Raw genomic sequence first — 26,368 nt, forward strand, 5'->3', positions numbered from 1 at the left:
GGCTCTGCCTGAAGAGTAACGGAGGTAGGTAGGGCGAGGACGAAGCGAGGGGCGAGGATGAGTTAGTGGAGAGGGCGGGGGAGGGAGAGAGAGAGAGAGAGTCCCCAGAACGAGAATGGAATCAATACGTGGAGGCAAGTGTGTGCCCCTGGCCCTACATGCGTGTTTCTGTGCCCAGGGAGGCCAAACACGCGAGTTTCCACGCGGGCTGAGCGAAGGCGGACGTTCCGCACCCTTCTTTGGTTCAACCCTTGGGCCATGCGGGGGCTATGCGCCCTTTGGGTATACGTGCTATCCGGCTATGCGAAATGTTAGTGGAATGTCTTCGAGGTGTCTTCCATGGCATGATCGGCAAAAATGGGTTTCTCGCGAAAATCGCTCCTCGAAATGCGAAAGACTTTACTCGATCCTCGGGGCCTCCCTCCATTATAAAGTCGATTTCTAATATTCTTTGAGAAAGCATATAATACCTATTCAAGTATTCTATTTGAAAAACAGAACGCTCTATATTTTTTATAAATATTATGCAATATTTTCTTAATATTTTCTGATAAATATAATATTTGAACCAAATTGTTGCCTATCATGCTTAGAGCTGGTACAGCCCGCTATCTTGAAAGTTAAATCACATCCCCATGCCAAATGGAAAAATCCTCGTGCGAATTCTATCTGGAAATCCACGTGGAGCGTGCAAGCGAGTAGACGGAGATTCTGAGAGAAGTGTAACTCGATACGTCGCTAATTCCATAAAAATACCTTTAAACGTTAAATGTCGAGTTTTTACTCGATAAAAGAAGCGAAAGAAAGGGTTTTATCGAGCAAAATTTATTAAGGAGAATCAACACGATATCATCCATAATCATAAAAAAAAACTAACGAGTCTAAAAGTATCGTGATATCATGTTTGGTCACATATTACGATCGAGTGTCGATAAATCTCTCTGTGCAAGCAAAAATCTTAGTATCATGCAACGCAGAAACGGTGTAAAGGATGAGAAAGCGAGAACAGGTAGTGTCTGTAGGAAAAGCAAATTGATCGATCCTTAAAGTTCTTGCGAAGGACAGAGTGCTCTGGATGTACTGGGACTATCGAAAGCCTTTTGCCTGTGCCCCTCGTCCTGCCAATAAAAATGAAACTCTCATCACGTATGATCGATTCTCGTCTGCCTCGAAAGGGCCATGCCATTATTTTCCTCCTTCTACTCCGGCGATCCTACCTATCATACGAAGACGCGATAGAACGCGTACAGTCAGGGTTATCGCGGCGGACGGGGAATATCAAGGGGAAACGTTCCTCACTTTGTCAATTCTCAGCGGAGTTGACTTGCTACATATCTGCGCGTTGCTTTGACGCGGATGATGTTGCCGATTTCGTTCGCATTTGCGTTCGCATCTCGAGCCCCGAGGATGTTGATTCGTTCGATCGTTTCGTCCACTCAGTGTTACTTTAATTCAAAAAGCTGCACGATTATTGTGGCAGATGTTAATAAGACGAGAAGTACGTGAAAGTACTTGAATCTTGCTATTGCAGTCTCAATAAGTCCGCGTTAAGTTTATCTATTGACATTCTGCAGCACCGAAGATTATACGGTGTTAGATAACGTGGGATCGCGTTTAATTTCATTCCGATCGCATCTTGCAAAGCCGTGCGGTATTTACGGGTATACGCGCACCGCGTCTCGATAATCCCACTTGCCAACTCTGCTTGTATGAGTATGCGGTCGATGGAAATGCTCCTGCATTTAAAATAGTGCACTCGTAAATACAATCACGGTAAGAATCAACAACGGTTGGAGTAGAGTTGACTAATATCGATCTTCTTCTGACTAAGAAAAAAGACAAGGTTGTGCGGTATCGCAATACGTGCGTGCTGTATGTTTGTATATTAATATCCACGTCATAAACAAGATTTCGCACTATAATGTTTATTCATTATTCGATTTTCAACATTAAACAAATAATGCATACAACACCTTCCGAAATTGCATTAAGAAGATAATGCAATTAAAGAGTAACAAGTTTTTAGTAACAATTATACGTATTCTTTTTGGATTTAATCGAGCAGTTACTTATTAATGACAAAGCGTATAAAAAATTATTTTTCTTTTTAAATTCAATTTAAAATCAAGACATATCTTTATCTCTCTTTCTGTCTGAAAGCAGGAAAGCATGCTTTATACTTTTTACTAATAAATATTTTCTGTGAAGAATTTACATTTGTGTTTTTGATTAAAACTGACATATCTGTTACACTTGTTATATATTTTGATTATAAATGGATTTTAAATAAAAAATACTGACTCTCTATATTCTATATTTTGTAAATCACGGTCATGAGACTTGCGCAAAAGCGCACGTAGATCTCCCATCGAGTTAGACGAAGGATAGAATAGGAGAGAAGGAAGACTCCCCCATATATATGAACATCCCTTGGCAAGGAAGCATGGGGTTGCTATGGCGACCGTTTCGAATTCCATAGACATACGTAACCCCCTCCAGCTCCCGCCGTATGAGAAGCGCTGCACGCGTCCTACGTGATCCTGATTGGACGTTATTTTTTTTCCGATAAGGGGTGCACATGTCTCCTACGAAGCGTTTTTTGAACATGGCCGTGTGCATGTATACGTGTGCGTGTGCGAGGGCAACCCGAGGGTGGAGAGTCTTCTTCGTGTCACGTGTAGCCACAGTGCGTTTATGGTCCTTTACAATGTTCTATGACATCTTTCGATTTTCAAGAAGAAACATATATTACGCTCTTTTTCGCGAGTGCAAATTTATTTAGCATTATTCACGTGAGCGAAATCAGTCGGAAATAAATGTTATATAATTTGTTTTCTATTCGCATCTTACTAATGAAATTTTAAGAGTCAGTGGATCTCGTTGTTTGTGAATTGTCAATTGAATCATCGCTCGTTCTGTTGTAAACATTAATTTAGGGATTGCTAAATATCTACGAATCCATAAATAGGTAAGCAAAAAGACTAAGATTTTCTTTAAAAAAATGTTGACATTATTATAAAATAATAACTATACACTGGAGAAAAATGGTTGCATATGTGATAATCAAATGAATGATATTTCAAAGTTTCTTATGTATTTACATAAGATTGGGTAAATATAATGGATACGTGGTAGGATAACATGTCATTGGGCTTATGTTAATTTTGTCATTCTCGCGGGAAGATACCCTTATGTTTGTGGGACGAAATGTTCTTAAATTTGACAGGAAAGGGTCTCGCTTGTGTAAACTTGCGATAAGTATCTCCTGAGGGCTCAACACTTTCCCAAAATAATCTGATTGGAAGTCAAGTCCTATCGCATATAAGATACTTTTCTCGATAAACAAAAAAAGCGAAAATTTCTATTGATATTCTTTTGCATGTTTTGTTGTATCTTTCATGTATAATCACGTAGAATGCAATTAAGTTTTGAAGAAAATTATCTGTATTTTAAAAATTGTATCTTCATATTTATCAAATACATTATTAATATTTATCAAATACATATTTAACTTATCATATTTCATTATAAATAAAACTTGCAATTCTTCTTTTAGCTCTGATAAAATTATGACGATGCGACATAGTCCTCAATCGCGAATTTATTATCTTTCTTTATCACACACATGTAGCGTAAAGTATAATCTGAAACTTTCTGAAAATGCGAGGGTGCACGGCAAAAGAACTACAAGAACCAACCCGCGGCGGAATGGAATTAATTTTGCCAGCCCATCAATGTCGATTGATTGATCGACGGTGCTTACACATTTTCCCCTTCTTGGCGATGACAAGGAGCGAGTCGTCAGCTGGAAGGAAGCTGATCCGGGCGCGAAAGGTGGTGACGCCTCCGGTCCATTTCGCATCCTGTCACTCGCGAATTCCGCGGATGCCGAAGGCACTCTCGCACCCGCAGGGCATGTTTATTTGGCCGGAAGTCCGTTCATAAATCTGGCTGTTTTCGAGCCTCGCGTCGTGAAATATGATAATAGATGTGGGAAACGATGGAGGACCGCCGTATAAGCGGAGATAAATCCCGGCACAAGAAAAGAGCCCGCGGACACCAACCTTCTCCAGAGAGATTTTTACCCCTTGCCCGCGCGCAGTTTGCGAAAGTAACCGCCGCGATAACACCACCTCTTCACCCCTGCCTACTCCTGTCTGGCACAACACCCCCGTTACGTACTCGCAAGCGAGTTCTCCCCGCGTGAAAGTTTGCGGAGTACTCATGCGGAGACTGCGGCGTGTCGCGTTGGATAGTGAACTCGCTGAATAAATATGTTTCGCGGTTGTGACTTGCCGCGAGTGCAAGAAGTCCTTTTTTTCACCCGATTTTTTCCAACCCGTTTCGGAGCGCTTTCAATTGGTCGCTGTCTGCGCCACCCTCGATCAATCGCGTTATCCGACACGAGTTACGTCAATTTTTCTCCAGCATCGTCGTTGTGTCCAAACGTTATCCTACTTTGCGACACTGAACAATTTTTATCGTTATTGTAACGGGAAAAAATCAAATAATAATCAACCGTTCGATAGCACTGACAAATTAATTGCTGCATTATTTATATTTTTATAATTTTAATTTATATTTTATTTATTTATATATTTTTATTTTAATACTTTTCGCTATCTTTTCCGCTTTTACTTCGCACAGATGAGAGCCTCCGACAAGTCGGTTTGCTTGTCCTCATTTAAGAGAGCCGGGCACTAAGTAGAGGTTGAATCAAGTTAAGGTAGGTCGTTGTTCGTTACTCCCTCCCGCCCCATCGCTTAACCAAGTTCCTTCGTTTCTCCTTTCCTTTCTAAAGCGCTCTCTCTCTCTTCCCCCCCCCCTTTCTCACCGAAGCACGACGGGCACACGCGCTTCTCCTTCCGTCTTGTCCCGCGCCATTCGTTCCGCAATCTTCTTAAGACTTTAGGGTGAACAAGAGGGGAGGTGAAGCCAGCAGATGGGGTAGAGTATTAATAAAAACTCGCATCGCATCTTATCATCCCTCGAGCGAGCCCTCTCGACCGCCGTGTGAGAAACGCTTACCGCGCGCGCCACTTTCCCTCTTTATCTTTGTCACTCCTTCCCTTAAGGAGAATATTGTTTAACCCCCGAATAACCCTCCCGTCTGTGATTTACGCGCGACGTTCTTCATTTATTTACTTATTAAATTTGTGTCATCCCTCGCGCCAGTTTCTTTCATAAGATACGCGTATTGCGAAAACACATTCGCCCTATTATCTTTGACGCAAAGTATATGGTATCATTTAAATATCGAAGATTTTATTTCGCAATAAAAAAATTGTAAAGAGGAAACTGTTAAAATTCAAGATAATTCACAAAATCAATCAAGTTTCGTCCCGAAAATTAGAATTTATTCAAATAATCAATAATCTCTTATATAACAATTTTTTGGACAACAATGCCTCTTACTACTCCTAAAATAACTTGCAAAAATGTATTTAAAAACTTAAGAGGGGAAAAATATTTTATATAACTTAAGGGTCGGCTATCTCGGCTGTTTTTTCCGATTTTAGAAATTGCATGTCCTATAAATAAACCCATCGAGAGCGTTCCGCGCGCGGGTGTGGATATCTCCGAAAATTCATGACAAAATTTTCGCGTCAGCTGTTTTATTCGATGGATAAGATAACGATATCGGCGCAACGCCGTTCGCCGTAGAGGTGGTTTTCGCGGCGCACGTGCATCTCGACTTTAACGGACTTCCATTAAGGAAAAATTCTGGCCGGAAGCGGGAGGCGGTTTAAGCCGGGAAGGCTAGATGAAACCGCGCGGGTGACGGCAGTACTAAAGGGGTGGTGATAAAGATGAAGAGTGAGGGAGGACGAGAGAGAAACAGAAACGGGGTGGAGCGGGGTGGAGACGGAGAAAGTGGATAATGGAATTTCGAGAGCGAGAGTCGAGGACAAAATGGCTGGCACGCTCGCTGCTTCCAGAGTACGGAGCGGGCCGCCTGGAGGGTGGCGCGACCGCACTCGGAAGGGTGGTAGGTTAATTAATTCCGGGACATAAACTCACTCTTCCCTCTTTCTGCCTGTCTCTCTCGAACTGACTGCGGACTGTCGTATTGCATAGAGAGAACGGCATGGCTTCATAAACTATTATCAAGAGCAAGGTCGCGCTTAAACTGTGCCATTCTGTACAGTTTAAAGGGACCGAGCCAAAAGGATGCTTAATAAAGTCACCGTGTCGAAAGAAGAGCACACGAGAATAAATAAACATGTTGATATAATTTCCTCTAAAGTGTGCTATGAAAAGTTAGAAATTTGTACAGGCAAGATGGAGAATTGATATAGTTCTTTTAGATGATTTCAAGAATTTTTATATTTCTCGAATATTATTATGTCACTGTAAGATAAATCATAAAATAAGGCTGCCATGACAATAAGTTATGACAATAAAAACTCAGCGCTAATTACAACTTGTTTTAACAGCCGATAAATATTCTGCGCTATCCAGACGGGCCAATTTCTTTCGCTTACCATTGCGTCTTTGCATACTGCATTTGCTATGTAAATGTATACGCGCATTCATCAGAGGCAATTGTGGCGCGTCGCTATGGTGCTCCGTACGCGAGAAAGTATTTTCCTTTCAGAAACTTGGTACGCACGCCGGATTATCGTCGTATGCTTGCCTGTGTTCGCGAAATGCTCGCAAATTTCGATGGTGTGGGGCACTATGTGCTATCGTCGTTGCGCTAGCTTGCAGCGGCGATGATTGAATGCGTAATCTGCGAGTGGAATTTTCCACGTTTTGGCGGGAAAGTTGCCGGCGCTTCGGCGAAAATTCGTTTCACGCGTGAAAAACGACAAACTGTGTTTGCCACGAACGTGGAAACGCAATATCGCAATAAGCGTGTATCTCGCGCTTATTCTTAATAGAAACACAAGTGTTTCAAACATTGCCGTTCCACGCAAGTTGGTACATCTATGTTAGAGCATAAAAATTAAGCGAAGATGTATCAATTAAAACTTCATGTTTCTGTCAATGTCTAGTCACGTTGTTCTTATCGATTGTATGTTATCAATTGCTCGATAGCAATTGTTCCAAGTTAAGACTCCTCGTGTTTTGATCACGACAGACATTGCGTGCGTCGAAATCCCCAGTCACGTTCTCTCGCAAAATATAGTCATGACCGAATCTTTTCCCGTTGCGTACAATAACGTCGGGAAGCGTGGAACCGTTACGCGCGCATTAGAGTCGCTATAATAGATGCGATTTGCATAGGGGACCTCCGCTCATTATTCAAATCGAATTATGTCGACCGATTGACACGTTCTCAGGTGGTGGCTTTTCAAATTCCCAAGTCGGTCGCCGCGACGGGGGTTCTCGATGTGCGCGAGGCGTCGTGAGAGAGGGACGTATTTGCATACGGAATTGAACTCTTCCATTCTGGCACTACGACCCCACCGGGACTCGCGCGCTTGAAAAACACCGACCGAACGAACGAGGCGAGGGAGAGAGATCGAATGGTGTGTCTCCGAATTCTCCGATAGGAATTAATTAGTCACACTGCATGGCGAGAAAGGAGAGACTAAAACGGCACGATCATCATTTTCGTCATTTTGGATGCGTATAGTTTGAAAATAAATTAATGATTTTAATGATGGAAATAATCTTTTGATAGTAATTTATATATTTGCACGATTGGTATATAAGGAATTATCTTGTACATAACAAGATGTATAGTATGACGTATCAAAAGTAAACTACAATCACAATAGGTAAAAGGAAAAATGTGTAAAGAAAGAATTCTTTAAGAAGAGTTTTTAATTTAGACTTTGAGAAATTTTAATTGCAAGTAATTAATTTAAATGCAAGTTCTAACATAAACGCGGACAAGCACGATTTAGCCTATTAATTTTATATAACGGTATATATGGAGAAATATGCGGACGGTAGACATGTTGATGTATGTATACATTAAGAAATAAACATCTGCTGGTCCGTGATGCGTAGTAGATGGCCTTAAAAGGGTCGTACAATGGTCGCGTAATGGCTGGGTGGCACCTCGTGAGACAGGCCGTACGTTGTCCGGAAGTACTTGAAGGTTACGGATGAAAGAACGCAAGCAAGAAATTTATATCGTTGTCGACAAACTGACTTTTACGGTGGCGCAATAAAAATTAACATGACGGGATAACTACCATTAAATGGCTTGTAAAACTTATAAAGCAACAGCCGGCTGCAACCTGCAACTTTCTCAGAAATAAAGCCGTGAATAGTCTTTTATTTTATTATATTATTAAAGTTCTGTAAGTACAATTACGCACATATTTCTATATGTGCAAGCATAAGATGTTTACATAAAAACACTTTAGCGCCAAAAGTATGCATGCTTGTTTTACTAAAATAATAAAATATTATTTCATTCACTTGCTTCAATATTTAGTTTTCATTCTTTTCTATATAATAAATAAAATCATCATTATTATATAATAATATTACACTCAGCATCTTAAGAAGGCCAAGTTTATCGCTACTTTCTGGAAACACTCCATAGTATAACTTGGCAAAGAGATTGATGATCCTTCCTGTTGATTTTCTTGCTGTTCCGCATCGAGTTTTCTTATCGGAATACAAGAAACCAGCGGAAGGATTCGAAATAAATTGATCCTACAGGAGGGCAGCGAAATCCTCAAATTTACTGCTTCGATTTTACTGGTCCTCGTGGAATCCCCCGGTAAACGAGATTCGATGCGACCATGTTTCGATGAGATCGATAGTCTCCCCTTGCTGATGGTATAGGTACTCGCGCGCCCGTAGGCATGCAACTGGATCTACCTTCTTGTATGGGGATTTCTTAACCCTGAATGAGCGTTGCCATCTTACAAGGCTGCTGAGATATTGCCATGCTATAGGCTCCATAGCATCCATAGCTACATCCATTCGATGTGTAAATTAAATCGATGCTCTTTTTTGAAGAAAGTTTTTGAACCTTTATTTATAATACTTTCTCTTTTTCGAGAGTGGATTTGTCAACTGCTCGATAGATGGAGAATATTTCGAAGATTGACATATTTATTATTTTTTTGTAATAGAGAGATTTCGTACAATTTCTTCAATAAAAGCACAGAATTAATTTGTATATTTAATAAACTATCTATATTTGTTTCTAAAAGATACGGATTCCTGATCTAAAAAAGGATTCTATAACGACAATGGAGATAACACATATAATTTAATGTATGACGTAATTAATTTTAGATTTTAATCGTTACATGAAAATAATGCGCATAAATAACGTGCTATAATGTCAATTAGCAATTATAATCGTGCTGCATCGACGACAAAATATCTACATTTAAATCCCCGCAAATAACAATAATATCCACATATGCTATATGCCCTCGCGTAAAAGTGCAGTCCGTTTAATCTGCGATTCAATAAACCCAGGCATGAGAGCTTACCATAATATCGCTCTCTCGAGCATATACGTTGCCACGCGAAGGGGTTTTCGACGCCGCGTTCCGCTCGATGTCCCCCGCGCGGTCTCGCTGAAAATTGAAAAACTCGAGAAAAATCAAGCACAATCCCGGGGTGCAAGCCGTTCCCCGGGGACAGCGGGTACAACGGAATCTGGACGAATCCGATTGAATTGCAGGTTGCTGCATACACACGGTTGAAACGCGTACAACAAACTCGGTTAGCCTCGAGTTACGGGGAATTCCAGTTCCCTCTGTATTCGCATCTCCTTCTCGCGCCTGTCTATGCGAGAGGAGGTAGATGAATACTCGTAGGTCGGAAGGGTTGTTAAATCGTGCGGTAAATTCGCTTGCATTTCACTCTCTAGCGAAGAACTCGAGTAATACGTCGTCGTCGTCGTCGTCGTCGTCGTCGTCATGGAGGGCGTAAGACCAACTCGAAGCTATTGGAACCGGGTCGAATCGAAGGTCTCGCCGGGGCTCCACGTCGACGGGAAGGAGAAGGGTGGTTGGAAGTCTGATCAGTTTATAAGCGCACATTGAGTTATTGGTAGCTCATCTGCCTCGTCGATATCCGACTGGATGGCTCCTCCTCTTTTCTTCCCACGCGGGGAAGACTGTCTGTGCACTTTAGCGAGCTTCGCGAAATATTTCGTTCTTCCGTTCGTTCGGCGTATACACTATGGCGATACAATTTAGATAAAAGTATGCAATATGTTGCGTAAAAAGGGATATATCGCCCCAGTGAAAAGGAATTGTGCAAGATGAGATGAAAAAGCGTGCAATGTCCCATACATTGCTGCAGATCATCACGGTGATTACGGATCATTACGGAAAACGTAAATTCGTTACACGTGTATTCTGAACGGCGAAATTTGCGGAGGCTCTTAGCGTAATGACTTCTGCGCTATCGGATGTTATCTAAAACGGGATACTGCACCGCACGGGGGATAGCGGGGCGCAAATTCGTACCGCCGACGCTGAAAGTACCAATTAACGTACTATTAACGCTCGATGAAAGAAAAAAAAACGCGATTAGCCGTTCGATGTCCCGCACGTTACGCCGCGTTACGTACTCGCGGCTTTCTCTCCATCAGGAACACCCCGCATATTTGGGCGTTAATTGCGCGCGTCGATGTGGCAATCATCGGATAACTCTCGACGCGCCGCGATACGGCCGCGCATAATTTATCGCGCGCGTTGCATCGACGCGGACGATGGAAAATAGAAAGAGGACGCGTTGCGTTGCGTTGCGTTGCGTGCATTTCAAACGAGACGCGCGGGCAGCGCGCGACACCGGCTACCATCAATCGTGAGCGGCGCGCGTGCGCGCATGCGCACGGCTCGACACCCATTTCAAAATGAAATATTTTTCCCGCGTCACTCGTTTGATGGCAGGCGTTATTAATGGCCCGCGCGGGGCTATATTTTCCGGAGCGGCGTGCAGATCACCGCATCTAGAAAGCGGACGTGCATGTTCTCACTGGCGGGAACGATGACGATCGCGACTTTAACAAATTAGACAACCTGTTGGAAGATATAGACGCGCTATGTGCATACTATTGCTCGCCGCAATAGAAAGTCCGATTATAAAGCGCGGGACTTTAGACCAGTCGTGACTGGTGGCTTCGGATACGAGTCGGCGTTCGCCAAAGTGAGATTATTCGCTGGAGATCACGACAAAGATAAGAATAAACGTTCGGATTATACATATATATGTATATGCATCTTATGCATTACACGGTGCGCGGTAATAGCTAGTAAATCGAAAGACGATAAATCCGCAGCTAAAAATACCGCGGATACGCCGTTCGAATTCCGGTATGAATATGTATGTGATATTATTTTGCGATAAACGTACGTGTGTGTACGTGGCAACATATAATCCAGTCGACAAAGAGTTCAATAAGCATCAAATTGATTGCTCTTGGTTGACGTTGGATTTCCTCGTCACGTATATGTATATAATACACGTTCACGTAGAGTGTTATATATAAGTTTTTCATTCATTTTCACGTAAATTTCGCTTCTTTTATGCGAAGAAGCGCTGTTACAATGACACGATAAAAATAAATTTATATAATTAGTTTTGCGCAAGCGAGAAAAAGAGATGAAGAAACGATGCAGATCGACAGTTGCTGCATCTGCACGACACAAGCGTGCCCTGACAATGTTGCGGATAAAGGAATTGCGGCCAAGTCTAGACGGTTCCCCTGCGTACTCGCTCCGAAATCGTAGACGATACGCGAGGGGGTAGACGACAGAGGAAGACGATCCTTGAAGTGCTTCACCGAGATTGCAAGAAAAGTGGAAGAGGGTGAGGCCTGGGGAAATCGGAGAAGGAGGAAAAGGAGACGGAGACAAGAAGAGGGACTTGCCAGTTTGTCGGTCGGAGTTATGTGAGCGCAGCCGACGTAAATACGCGCCTTTGCCGTTCCTCGATGCGGCGCTCGCCGAGGACGCGAGGTGGAGGCTGGCAGGGTGGTTTCGCAGGCAACCGAGAAGGCCAGATAAAAAGCGCCCCGAGATCTCCGTACGTAGATACATGCCCGGTCGGGTGGTATCGTGGCACAAAGAGGGCGGCGAGACGAAGAAAACGGCGGTTAGGAGATAGTCGTAAACAACTGTCGAACACAATCTCCTAATGCACGCCTCTCTTTTGGCACACGAGACACCCTTTCTGCTCGGGCGAGCCCCGCGCGCCGAGTCACCCTCGCGCGCAACCACCCACCCTGTCCTCCGCACTGTCTCATCGTACATCGCTCGGTAATAGGAAGTTATATCCGCGGGATTCGCGACCGGAGGCGCCGAACCTATCACCGTCGCGCTCTCGTGGTTTTTCGCCTGGCTACGGATACGGGATCGTCATCCTAAATGGGGGGGTTCCATCCCCGTGACGTCTGTATTGGAATTCATGGCTGTCTAGCTGCTGTATCGGCTTGTAATTTCGCCATCGAGCACGCAATCTCCTCCACGAGCTTGACGCTCTTCTTCCGAGATTTTTTCTCTTTTTTTCTTCTTTTTTTTTTTCGTTTTTCGTATCGATGATTTACAACGACGCGACGTTGGCTTCCTGGTTGCGGATCGTTCGTTCGTTTCTTCTCAGTCACGGCTCTAATAGAGTTTAAGCGATTTAGATAATCTTGATGGATGGGAGACATGAGTATACGTATTTTCAATTGACGAACCTCATCTCGATTCAGATCATAAAGATTGGTCGCTGTGCAGATGATTTTACGATTGCTCAAGAGATTTCAATCATCGATACGCGATCAGCACATGTGTTATTTATTTATTCTTTCATGACAGGGAATAAATGTCCGTTTCGCTACCAACTATCAAATTTCCGATACTGTAATTAGACTCATTCGTTCGTTCGCTTCTTACTCGTAATCTAAATCGCGCGAAATTTATTTTACGGTTATTATTATTCTCTTAGCTTATTGAATATATATCTGATTATCATATATTATATATATGAGAAGAGGAAAACGCTCTTTCTCTTCATATTTTAGTACAACTCGTTGTGTGGTTGTGAACTTGCATGTTAATATGCACTTAATGATAAGACAAGTCTTGTATGGTGTATCGCATTTGCTAAATGTATTCCTAATCGTATCAAATATATTGAGACGATTGCAATTTTTCCATATCGCATAATAAATTGCATCCCGTGCGACGTTACTCTTCCGTTTCGCTTGAGCGAGCACTCCAGAGTGCGATCGTTCTTGCTATTTGAATGGGTTTAATTTGTCATGATCGGCTTAAGACTAAATTTCATTCTATTTTCACAAGCATACTTGAAACTACCGTCTCGAACGTCTGGAGGATATATAATATCGCCTAATATTGCCTCCGCGCGTCTCATGTTACAAGCGATGATATTTATTATGTCCAAAAGAAAAGTCTGTTGAAATGTATTGAAAATAACTGCATCTCCTATAGGTATTCAAACTGGATTTATCTTTTTTCATCAAGTAATAGTTTTAGCAACTGTAAGCATCTGTTGAATCTGAATTATTATCACAGGTGTTGGAACACTCCCTGTATATATTTCATCTAATTTTAAAAGATAAACGTTTAGAAACTAATAACTCACAGCATAATTTAGAAAATCGTGTTAACAGCGACGAAATAACGATCAATCATAAAAGAATTACGCAATCATACAAAAAACCTGTAAAGTGTAAACACGATACAAGTGGAACGTGTAATGAGAATCTTATAAATATCATGCGAGTTGTCAAAGTACTTCATACATCAATGTCTGCATCTTATAGTCATATAATAAGCGTCTCCCAACGATCAAGCGAACGTAAGAAGAAATAAATATACATGATGGAGGCACTCAAGAAATCCATGCGGAAGCGTGACGACAATCTTGCATTGCGTTGAGTGGTCTTCGATTAATCGAGGATCAGTTCTCGGTACTTTTATTGTGCATTGTACTTATGGATCCGGATCGCAGATCGAGCATGCGTACATTAACGCGCGCTGTGACATCACGCTATTAGTAATCCGATAGTGCCGATCGGCGAGAAAAATCGACGGAAATGCGGGGGCCCGTAAACTGCGAGATTCGAATGATAGAAATATCGAATGTCTTATGTTTTTCCGAATGTTCACGAGCGAGCGAGCTCGTCGAGCAGTCTTACCGCAGTCGTCGCCCGAGACGCATCAAGAATAAAGCAGATTCCAGTAAAGTTATTACGTGTTAATACGGCCATTCCTGACTCCCCTTACAATATGTTTAGAGCCATATTATGGCTATACAGGGTGAGTCACCTAACTTGACGACCTTAAATAAATCGTAACATATGTGCTATATGAAAAAATTGTTCTAACAAAAGTTGCATAGTACGAAGGGGGACACATAGTGCGATGATCATTTGTTTGCTATCTTTCTTTTTTATCGAAATATGAAGGTCACCTTCAGTTTTTTAAATGGGATGTTCAACATTTTTTTCGGATTCCGATAGAATGTCCAACGCTGAGTAAAAAAGTATTATACTGGTTAGGGTGTAAAGTTAATAGTTACTGAGATAATTGTAAAATACCTTTTATTATTTCAAATATTGCTCGAACTGACGTCCGTCATTCTCAATACAACTGCGTAACCTCTTAATGAACGAACGATTAGCATTCTGAAGCATGTCCGGAGTTATAGCAGCACATGCATTAATAATGCGTTCTCGCATATCCTCTACTGTTGTTGGTGGTTCGCGATATACGTCGTTTTTTACTGTCCCCCATAGAAAGTAATCAAGCGAAAAAAATGTTGAGCATCCCATTTATAAAACTGAAGGTGACCTTCATATTTCGATAAAAAAGAAAGATAGCAAACAAATGATCATCGCACTATGTGTCCCCCTTCGTACTATGCAACTTTTGTTAGAACAATTTTTTCATATAGCACATATGTTACGATTTATTTAAGGTCGTCAAGTTAGGTGACTCACCCTGTATAATTGATACAGTTTAGCACGAAGAGAGATGAACGCGCGTGATTTATTTTTTCGTTATAAAAATTAATATGTTCAAAGTACTTCGATTTTCAACGTATAGAAAGGCCGAAGAAATTTATATCGTACTTTTGCTGCGGAATTGTACGCGCATATAACTTCGTGGAAACTGTCGGTGGTTATCCGGGATCGAGACATCGACGACATAGAAAACGACATAGAAAGGAAGAATCAATCGATTCCGATTGAAGATGGATTACGCGGTTGCACCGACGTCCGAGATTTAGCGCGGCGATGCAATTTCTTTGTCTACTTCGCTTTGTACTAGAACCTTTGCGTCTCTCCATCGTCGATGCATCCTGGATCAATCCTTTCTCCTTCGATATCAGATCTGCAGCAGATTCCGTGACAAAACGAGTCAAGCATTTGAACGATTTGCTGTAAGCTTATCTAATACTTTCATTGCTTGCGCGTGTCTTTTTGATACGTTATGAATTCCTTTTATAATCTATTAGATAAAATATAACATACCATATTTGTTTGAATATATTAGAAATGATCTATAATCATTGTAACAATTAATCTGACAATATTGATAGAGATAGTCGAAAAAGTTAGCGTTAAATAAGGCGTATTTGTAAAAGTTACTATTATAACAATGCCATTTCATTCAATTAGGACTAATATAACATTCGGAATTCATATTTAATGCTCGAAAAGATATTTATTTCACAACGATGATATTTGGCGATTATGCAAACGACAAGTCAGATCCGAGATTGCCGCTGCTACTACCTGCTACTTTCAATTAATATCAATTAATTTCGCTCGTGTATCGTGATTTCTCAGGCCCCTATTCCTCGAGGGGAAGATATATGAACAAATAAAGCTATTTCCGACAGTGATATAATACTATTATGTGCGAAATGCAATTGATTATCTGGAGATTGAAAGTACATTTAAGCGTGTCTGACATTTACGTCAAATGTAGATCATTGATAACTAAACCTACTGACGGCAAAAAATCGTTAAAAAAATTACGATTCGAATCATACGATTTCTATCATGTTAATTCTAATATTTCGCTTTCTCATATTTCGTAATATAGTCATGCAGACATTTTAAGGAGGGTTTCCAAGTAGGTAACTCTTGTAGTTCGAATTTAAATGAAATTGATATACGAAATTTAAATTGCAATATTGCGAAATAGATACAGTATCTCAAAGGATGTCAAACGGAGATTATTAACAAGAATTTGTATTAATAAATTTTGACAATTTTTAACAAAACTTTATAAACACAATAAAAATTATAAACACAATATAAAAATGTTATAAACTTTATTCAAATATAGCTTTATTTCAAAATAAAGATAAGAAGAATTGTTAAACTATACAATTTTTAATCGTTATGTATGCATTTTTCCATTTTCTAATTATATTTAAAAAAAAATAGAAAGAGGAAGAATATTTGGGATAAAGTTTCTTTGGTTATTACTATTTGATTCATTTATATAATTTGTTTTAGTAAATAAAATATGACTTGATAAAATACTAGTTTGCATTTTCGACTTAGCGTGTCTTTCCACCACAGTGGAAATCCTCCTTAAGCATACGTATTGCCTTAATCTGACTTGATTATGCCTCTGTCATGCGAAAGCTGTAAGTGCAAGTACATTTGCAACTATATGCTGTCTGGAATGCATTTACTGATACAGCATCGTTTATGACCTGTAAGATCGTGCGATAAGAACAATAGAGTTATAAAGCTGTCAAGCTGGAACTTATAACGAGATACAACGGGTACACACAATAAGTGCGTCTACTACGTGAAAGGTTTTGCAAATCATTATACTATCCGTGCTCCGTCGAATCTGTTAAAATTCTATTAATTTTTTTATGTCATCGGAAATTTTCAAACATGCTAATTTCAACTCCGCCTTTAACTCTGTACCAAAATTTTGAAGCATTCGAGAATGCAAACTTGCGAAAAAGATATTAAAACTTTTCGGTGAGGCATACACAATGATACTTCCCGTAATATAGTTATGTAGATTTAAATATGTAAACATTACATATTTAAATCAATTCGGTATCTTTATCTTGAAATACAGCTATATTTGAATGTAACTTCTCCACATAAAGTTTATTACATTTTTCTATCATGTCTGCATGACTGTATTACGATACATTGCTGTACAAAAATGGATTGCACGGTTTTAATCTAGCTACAGTGGAACACCAACGATCACCAAATTATATCGATCAGCAGTTCGCTGACTCCCGGTATCGTGGCGGCGCGGCGGCAGTGAAAATTATTCGTGATCGTGCAATTTAAAGGCACGACGCGTACTCCTGCCATCGATGACGTCTTCGACATCGGGCACTTGGATCCGTTTCTCCGGAACGCGCGCGTAAATCTCTTTATGAGCGTTGTGTGTCACACGAGTTCACGGCTTGTCGCCGATTTTATTGCACGGCGGATTGCCCGGTGCAGCCGCGCTGGATACAAGTATCGAAACTTCCGGCATTGTGTCTGACGATGCACGGAGGTGGCCCCGAGCTTTAGAGTGCACATGCGTGTGCACGTCGAACGTGCGGCGTGTGCGCCAGACGCATAGATGCGGCATATAAATGCATATCTCTCCGTAATGTACGGACCGTTTCGAATTTAGTCCGCTGACGTGCGTGACGATGTTCTTTTAACGGGCCGAGTGGCTGCGATGTACGCCACAATGCCCATATTTTCTGTACCAATGGGATTTTATATATCTTCTGCTCTTTTCTCGTATGTTATAAAAGTATCGAGGAGTCGATGGCGAAGTAGTATACAACAAAGTTTTAAAACAAATTTTGTTTAAAAATCTGATACAGGAAAAGAGAAGTGCAAGAGATTTGCAACATCCTTTTAATTTTCTTCGTAAATTTAAATAAAATAATAAAATCTCCACGTAGTGTAATAGCATAATTATTTGGAAATCGATATAAAGATTAATTGCACTGATGCGGTTAAAACGAATAAAGCATAAAAGGATTTCACGCATATAAAGTCTAATTAAAAATGTGACGTTTTGTTGCAAGTTCGCCAAATTACATTGATGATAAATCTCGTGTTGCAATTCCAAACAATACAGATAAATTTCCGATAATTGGCGCGAAGCAATAAATTTCTTCCAAATCGGGCGATCAGGTGCAGGTGTATTACAGGTGCGATACCTGTCGCCAGGTATGACTGTGCACGCATACACACGCACGTACGTGCGCACGGGGCAGGTGATTGTCGACAGAATCGTTTCTTTGTGATCTTGATGAACTGACCTTTGCATAATACGTTGGCGCGTCAAAGTTCGATGTTCCTTTTCACGTGTTCAGATATCATCGTTATCGCGTTTCGTTTGGAGTGCTGACGTAGCGCAAACGTTGCAACTGTATACATTACACGCGTCGTGCCGACATGCATATTAATTACCAGCGTTCATAATATCGACGAATGGAGGCGATTGTTTTATCCGCGCTGGAAAATGCTGATTTTCGTGCGTAGGCAGCAAATAAAAGCAAGGAAAATTATGATCCATGTACATCCACCAAAGAGCATTTATATCATCGACGATTTAATCTATTGTTTACTGTACAAGTAGCAACTTCGAAGCTGCGTGTTGAGAAAAATGCGAGTGAACGCGCACACATAATTTTGGATATCGAGTTGCCTCATTTTCTACTTGCTATCCGATTCTCATTTACATCTATCGACTTCTCTCAATTTGTTGTCGAGTAATGGGATCACATATTATTCCATACTCTCATTGAAAATGTCCGAGTACGCGAACGCAAGACGCGAGAGATTCTTCGCGATACAACCGACAATTAACTTCCAATTAAGAATCCCTATCGCCCCTTATCACCGATCGTTCTTTAACGATCCGCCAGACGCGTACGCCGCGAAATTAATTCACGCTGAGAGGCTTAGCATTAGTTGCGACATAGCGGATCGCGGTTGCCGGCGATGATAAAAATCAGCTTCATTTCCCCGCGCCCAAGTCCCTTGAATGGAAACGATTTCCATCGCGGAGGAAATGAGCGCGTGTTACTGTTCCTTATCGGTGGAGATTAATTTCAACGGGTATACGGATATGTACTCCGTATACGGTGGAGGGGTGCGGGCGGAACGGACGGGATTCTATGCGGATAGAGCGGCGCGGTTTTCTTGTACGTACGTACGTACATACAAAATCCGTTGCCCGCGAAACAATCATTATTCCCGGCAGATCGCCTGCGTTATTGAGCAAGAACGGGACTTCCGTCGGGGAATCAGATACCCGGCTCGCATGTGCAACGCGGCCAGAAGTTGCGCACACCTAGGAATCCGCCTATCTCCCCGCGTATACCCACCTGCGATTTCCTACGTGCGTTCGTGTAGGAAGCGTCTGTGCACGGATTACAAAGTGGATATCGACTGCACGAGCTGCATTCTCTATGATCTGTGCCGTGGCGCAGATGGACCGGGGTTCTAAGGGTGCCCTCACAATCGTTCCGCCGATTTTCAAACCGATTCCCTCGCCCGCGCCTACAGCGTCATCGGATCGCGCGCGGCAGCGTGGACTTTTCGTTCCTTCGCGAGCGAGTTTACTTTAACAACATCGAGCGCGAAATGTGCACCGATGTTCTCGAAACAGGTGACGGGAAACAAACGCGTGAGACGAGATTGTCATCTCTTGTCGGACGTTCGTTTCGCGCGTCTTGGATGCGCCTCACTGTGAACGCGCGCTAAGAGTCTGCCGAGATCGAGCGGCACATGCGAGTCCTATCAGAAACTAGAAGGAGCGCCCATGGAAATTGGCAATTATCGCAACCCGTAACTAAGGGCCCCAGTCGTGCGCTCTATCGAGACATAAGGTCTGCACGCGGTGTCGGGGGTCGGAGTGCAGGGTCATTACGCAATAATTAGAAATTAAAAATAGTGAGCGCCGCGCTCGCTCGTGCGCTTCCCCTCGCGTTAATCGCTCTCTATCCAGCGTGTTTCCCTCCTTCCTCGCCCTCGCCCTCGCCCACTCCCCGCCCCACGTGTTAGAGATCCCGCTTCTCCATCCTCTTATCCGTTACACCCTGCATCACGGTCATCAGTTCGTTGCAGTTAAGCGTATCGTCAGCTGGCAAATTGCATTTCTGCAACGACGTCCATACGACGGGTTAACGAACCCGGTGTGTGCCTACACTGTGTCTCCTCCCCGTCTCTAGTTTCTTTTACGATGCAAAACACCGAGGAAGAAGAAGAAAGAGACGAGCGGCAAGGATATCGAATTGCTGTCAGAAGTGTGCTGTAAGTGGTAGCGGCTGGTGAACATTGCTCGAGGAACTGACCTTCCCCTCCCCGAGGTTCATTATGCCGCGGTTTATCTGCTTTTAGCGTAATGCGCGAGATAGATGGATGGCTTTCAACGGTTTCCAATAAATCTCACGCGCGCAATTGTTCGCTGCTTACCCGACCGCCAATGTCGTGTATCACGCTTCACCTAACACGTATTCGGCTTTGTGATCGTGAACGCTAATGCATCGCTAGTTTTCGTTCCGGCAATTCGATATACCTTTAGACACTAGAACCAAATGATGGAACAAACGTGCACGAAGCAGAAATTGCAGTTGTTGCGTAATTTTCTGATCATTTCCATTACTATTTAATTAAACACTTCTTTAACTTTGGTCTAGTATATAATTGTTGTCAATGTAAATTGTAATAATAATACAATAATATATCATAAGATGCCAGACGTGTATTATCATTTTCTATTCGATAAACGTGAGAGATGTAAAAGCATTGTATATTGATCAGTTGACCGCGGATTCAAGTTTGAGAAAAACAAATTACTTTAAAACGCATGAAGATCGGCTCAGTGTTTCCTAATCTATAGATCGATCGTATTCAGCAGATCAGTACGTAATACGTTCTCGCCGAGGCGAGACGTTAATCTCGACGTTAATCTCTCAGAGTAGCGTGTAGATAGTAAACAACCCCACAATTTATCACGAAAATATCCGCGAAATGGGAAACGGTGCGGCACGTCCGGGTGCATTTCCTTTTACGATATAGTGCACAGAGCAGTATAGCAGGTATAAAAGACATGAAAGGGTCGCGGGTTGCGCAGGTGTCTATCTGTCCGTGGCGTGGTTTTCATATGGGAAAGAAGGTGCACCTCTTCGCTCGCTCTCCGAGTAACGCCCAGGAAACTGGTTTCTACCGTCGCCTTCCACGCCGCCTTGTTCCTAGATCCTACCCGCGGACCTTTCCCCTGCTTGCGTCGCGCGGAACGTCCCTGGATCTAGGACTTTACGAGTTTCTGATGAGAAGGAAGGGCTTGCGTTAGCGCGCTGCGCAACCCGAGTGAACGACGCGCTATATCCTTCCTTGGAGTAGTCCTGATGCCTCGCATGCACCGGGATAAAGTACTAAGCTATTTTTGCCTCTTTGATAGATGGAGAACGCGCGCACCAAGAGTACCTCCCAGCTCTTCATCGAGAATCCTGTTAAAGGCGTGTCCACGTCTGCGAGCTGAATGATTGCGACGATCCACGATCGGCAGGACTAGAAATTCATTCGTCCTGTCATCGGTATAATTTAAATGAAGCCAAGCTTCACGAGATGCTCAGAATTAAAAAAGTAAATCATTCACAGATTTGTGATTGTGCATTGTAGATTTTATATCTATATCTTGAAAGCTTTTTGTGGAAGCTGTTAGTAAGACAGATTAATTGTTATGTTAGGCATCGATGAGCTTAAAATAAAAATAAAACATAAGCTGTAAATGTATCGCTAATGTATTCTGTGACGCTGTAAGCTCTTTCTCAAAAATTCCATTTCTGTATCAACAAAATATTAGTTTTACAATGTTGATACGTGTCCGTGGACATGTGTATGGAAATTGAAATATTGGTTACATGTCGCTTTTTATTTAAATATGAATGATCCTTTTGGTAGTTTAAATAATAACAATTTTATTAATTCAGTTATTAAATTAGGATTTTATTTGAAACAATTATTACGCCGAACGATGATTATAAACCAAAACGATCGAGTTATTCATGATCAGAGCTATATCGTGAATTGATGAACTCAAGTCTCTACAATACTTGATTAACATAACGCGATCGAGGTATGCATCTGCTCGTATGCGCGATGCTATCTAGAAATGCTTTAAATAAAAACCAAAACGATCGAATTATTCATGATCAGAGCAATGTCGCGAGTTTTACTGCGATTAGCCGTTCGCGAAACTTTATTTGTTTATAACTGTATTATTAAAATATTATTAAGATAGCAATAAATTGTAATAACGACGTTTCTTAAATGTAAATTTGCCAAATCGGACTTTGCATTGCAATATCTCTACTCCTACGCTCTACACCTACACGAAAACTGAAAACACTTTTATTATATAATGCAAACCCAAGATATTCATTGAGCCTACTCTGAAAATGATTCGTTCAGCGGTTATTAAGATCCGATAATCTAAGGGTCTCTGAAATCGCCGCTTCGCGTACACTTGGCGCGAGACACCGAGATACCGTGTCTCTTGATAACTTTCTCATTGCAAGTAATATATGCTTTGTCATGTGTGTCGTGTCAAGAATATATTATGGCACATATATTATCGATATGTCTCTACATTGCATTATCGGCGTCAAAACCGATTATCTTGTCTCATTGAAAGCATTTCGAAGTGCTAAGTGTGTTGACCTCATACGTGTTTACCATGCGAATTAGCATTTGAATAAATGAGCACGATAACGCAAGACTTGTACGATAGCCATAAAATGCGAGGAATGTATGTACACACCATATGTGCTCCATACCGTACCTGGTGCCTTCCATGCACACCGTGTGTTCTGCACTTACGCGGATATCGCGGTATCTACATCGCATCACAAAATAACGATTCGATTACCGTTAATATACGAAAATGGCGTAAGTACAGGCTGCACTCGGAATCGAAACGTAGCGCAATTTCATTCGATCATAATCGCCGGGCCTTTATCCGCCAGCAGCGTCCTACGATCGTACGATCATTCGATTAAAATTACACGAAAATATTACTCGGGGCCGATCGGCAGATGTACAGCGGGAACGAATGGATTTCGAATGCATGAGCGATCCAAGGCGTGTTTGTCTTCCCGACGTAGGATCGCCCGGGCGCATGCCGACGTTACCATAATAATTGATCCGCGATAGGATCAGTAGTATCAGTACCGTGCAAAGTCACTCTGGGTGATTGGCCATTACCGATGGCATAACGGAAGAAACTTTTCTCCCTCGCTTCTCTCGAGTCTAACGACATCGAATGTCAATCCGTAACTGGTAGGTAACACGGTACTTGCAAGCGCAAGTGGAAATTTTTATAAATCAGAACAAAGTGCACGAAGCACCAACATTCATGTCTCAATAAAAATCGTTGCGTGGAAGGCTCATTATCTCAGAATTAAACAATTAAATCACTCAAATCTGTAAGTGCGATAACTGTTTATCGCTCCCAAATATCTTCTGTGGTAACATAACTTTGCAATGTTTGAACGTGACGTACTCGTTACGTTATATTTATATATATAATATTTTATCACCTACTCTCAAATTTATTTCGACACAAAAGCTGTTTCTAATTTACAAAATGTCACACACTCGATTCAAAGTCTTGCAGTTTCGCGATCGGGTTATAAATAATCTCAAACCGGTAAATTGCACATATTATAATAGATCATTCCTATATCGTCACTTTGTTCCTGCCTCCCGCTTCTCCTCGCACTGTGCCCCACCGGTCAGGCTCGTTCATTTTATCCTCAATTAATTTTCCTTCGAGTTAATTGAGTCCATCCCGTACACGGTGATTGCCACGCGAACGTTCCGGTCTTGACCGGTCGCGCAAGACTATAAGAATGATATATATTAATATATACACTATCACATGCTACGGTATTGGCAGAGTAAAATTGCATTAATTATCGATGGGAACACGTTCTTCAATATCATTTCAACTAATTGGACGCCATGCAAAATTCGCGCTCAGATAGAAGATCCGCCGTTAGGCTGCGCTGCGGAATGAAATTAATATTTCATTCTTTTGAATAAATTAATCTGCAAGCTACGCCTGTTGAAATTAGGAGAACAAAGTGTACTTTATTTTCTTATTTTTAAATTAGTTTGGTTGTAATATCTATTTGTTAATAATTGTTTCATTAGAGAATAATCATTTCATAAGCTCACAATTTTCTGAATGTGAACCAATCACTGTATTTCGCGAGATATCGATCGATATCAAGATTTTTCGAATTATCTACAAATTTACGGTAAGTACGATAAATTTTATAAACTCATTGCTACAGATATATGTTGAAGATTCTCAACTTTTACGATGATAAGCTATTCTTGTTAAAACAGTAATCACGGAAAAAAAAGATTTGCTATGACAACAGAAAATCCTGTTAGCCTAGCAAATTCATAGCCGTAATATACGGACAGCCAGTTGCTATGTTGCAGTAACTAAGTTGCAGAGCTGTACAAAATTTGTAGTTGTATCTAATGAAGTTTGATGTTATAGCACGATAGATTTGTTAATGCAGCAAAGATGATTCTTTACTACACCAATGAAAATTATGGCTTGGTATATGTAACAAATCTTTTTGGTGTTATATAAAAGAAAATTTGGTTCATTAACAGATTCCATTATAGCTAAGTTATTAATTGTTCCAGCAACAGAAGTTAGATAAACCATCAGTGCTCATTGAAATATCTGGAATATTCACTTTACAATTATTTATTATTATGTATATTAATACATATATTTAGTAATATATATTAATACATATATTTAATAATGTAAATATACATAAATATATTAACATAAATATTCAGAATACTAACTGTTAAACTTATTTATTAATTAATATAAGAGAACAAATTAAAGTTTTAAACATATTATAATACATGATTAAGACAACAAATGTTCATATATTTACATAATTACTCCTATCAGAATTATTATTTTGTAGCGCTGATTGATCTATGTAACAAGATCGTAGCTGCAAACACATAATTTTCATTGATGTAATAAAGAATTATCTTTGCTGCATTAACAAATCTATCGTGCTATAACATCAAACTTCATTGAGTACAATTACAAATTTTGTTGCAGCTCTGCAACTTAGTTACTGCAACATAGCAAACTGGCTGTCCGTATATTACGGCTATGAATTTGCTAGGCTAACAGGATTTTCTGTTGTCATAGCAAATCTTTTTTTCCGTGTGATAAATTAAAAATATGATATTTATAAAATTGACATTAGAAAGGAGTCAACAGATCATGAATTATAATTTGCAAAATATGCAGATATTATTCATTTATTCACATTTAGGAGTAGCTACGTGCTCAAAAGCGATTAACGAAACAGGCATCGTGCGAAATTTCGTTTAGAAAGAAAATAGCGTCATTCAGGCTTAATCGTGCCGATCTTATCCTCCGCTATACGCGATACGGAGCAACATTAAGAGAAAAAGCGAAATAATAGAGAAGAACCGGAGAGCGAGAGATGGAACGGGGAGAGAAGGGTCGAATGGCGCGGGCGAGCAAAAAAATCGGAACCGCCGCTCGTCGAAAATAAAATCGGTTTTCCGATAACTGGTTATTTGCTCGCACAAGTGGCTCGCTGACTGGGCGAGCACGTCGGAAGCGGTTTTCGCGTGTAATATTATCGAGTTATCGGTAGGATAGGAGAGCATTGATCGTCGGGTAGAGAACTGAGGAAATGGACGAACGCGAAGAAAGAGAACGCGAAAGAGGGTGCCCGGGGGTTTGCGGTGGATAAGAATGGCGCGAGGAACAGAGAGAGAAAGAGAGAGAGAGAGAGAGAGAGAGATGCAGGATAACCGCACGTGCATTGCACGAGCACAATATATCCGCGTGATTACAATATGTCGGGGCTCGAGAGACCAATATCATACCTGAAGTCGGCTCAGCCAATGCTGATAATCCCTATTGTTGATACCACCGCTCGAGTGCTTCTCACGAACGGATACATCTTGTTTCAAAGTTTCTAATGGCTCTGGCGTAGTCGACAAAGAGTGTATTCGCGAGCACGCGGTATCTCTCTCGCTCTCTGGAACATCTCCAATTCCGATTTCGAAGAATTTGGAAAGTACGAAAACTCGGAAACCCGAAATGGGGATTTGTTTTCCTCGATTACAGTCGCACGAGGCACAAGAAGAAAATTTTACCGAGGAGATTCATAGGGTTTTTCCTCTTTAATCTTTTTTTCTGAACTTCTAGAAATGAAATTCCCACTGGAGTAGCTTGTCTAATGATAAGAAACATAGGGACCATGTACAGTCACTAACAAACTTTTGAAAATCTGGATCTTGATGAAATGCAGAATTTTCCCAAATGAAGTTAGAAACTTTTACGCCGAAATACATTCTATTACATCCATCAAAAAGTAAAAT

General features: G+C 41.2%; 1 protein-coding gene and 1 long non-coding RNA gene across 3 annotated transcripts in view; one reads left to right on the forward strand and one right to left on the reverse strand.

The window, feature by feature from the left end:
- The window catches only part of LOC105284864 (UPF0489 protein C5orf22 homolog), a 513,796-nt gene that overhangs the window by 76,734 nt on the left and 410,694 nt on the right, over nucleotides 1-26,368 (reverse strand). The gene's annotated exons all lie outside the window — the stretch shown is intronic.
- Nucleotides 1-26,368, forward strand: part of LOC105284861 — a 92,103-nt gene that overhangs the window by 44,190 nt on the left and 21,545 nt on the right. The gene's annotated exons all lie outside the window — the stretch shown is intronic.

This window comes from Ooceraea biroi, chromosome 8 (genome assembly GCF_003672135.1).
Source record: "Ooceraea biroi isolate clonal line C1 chromosome 8, Obir_v5.4, whole genome shotgun sequence".
Lineage (NCBI taxonomy): Eukaryota > Metazoa > Arthropoda > Insecta > Hymenoptera > Formicidae > Ooceraea > Ooceraea biroi.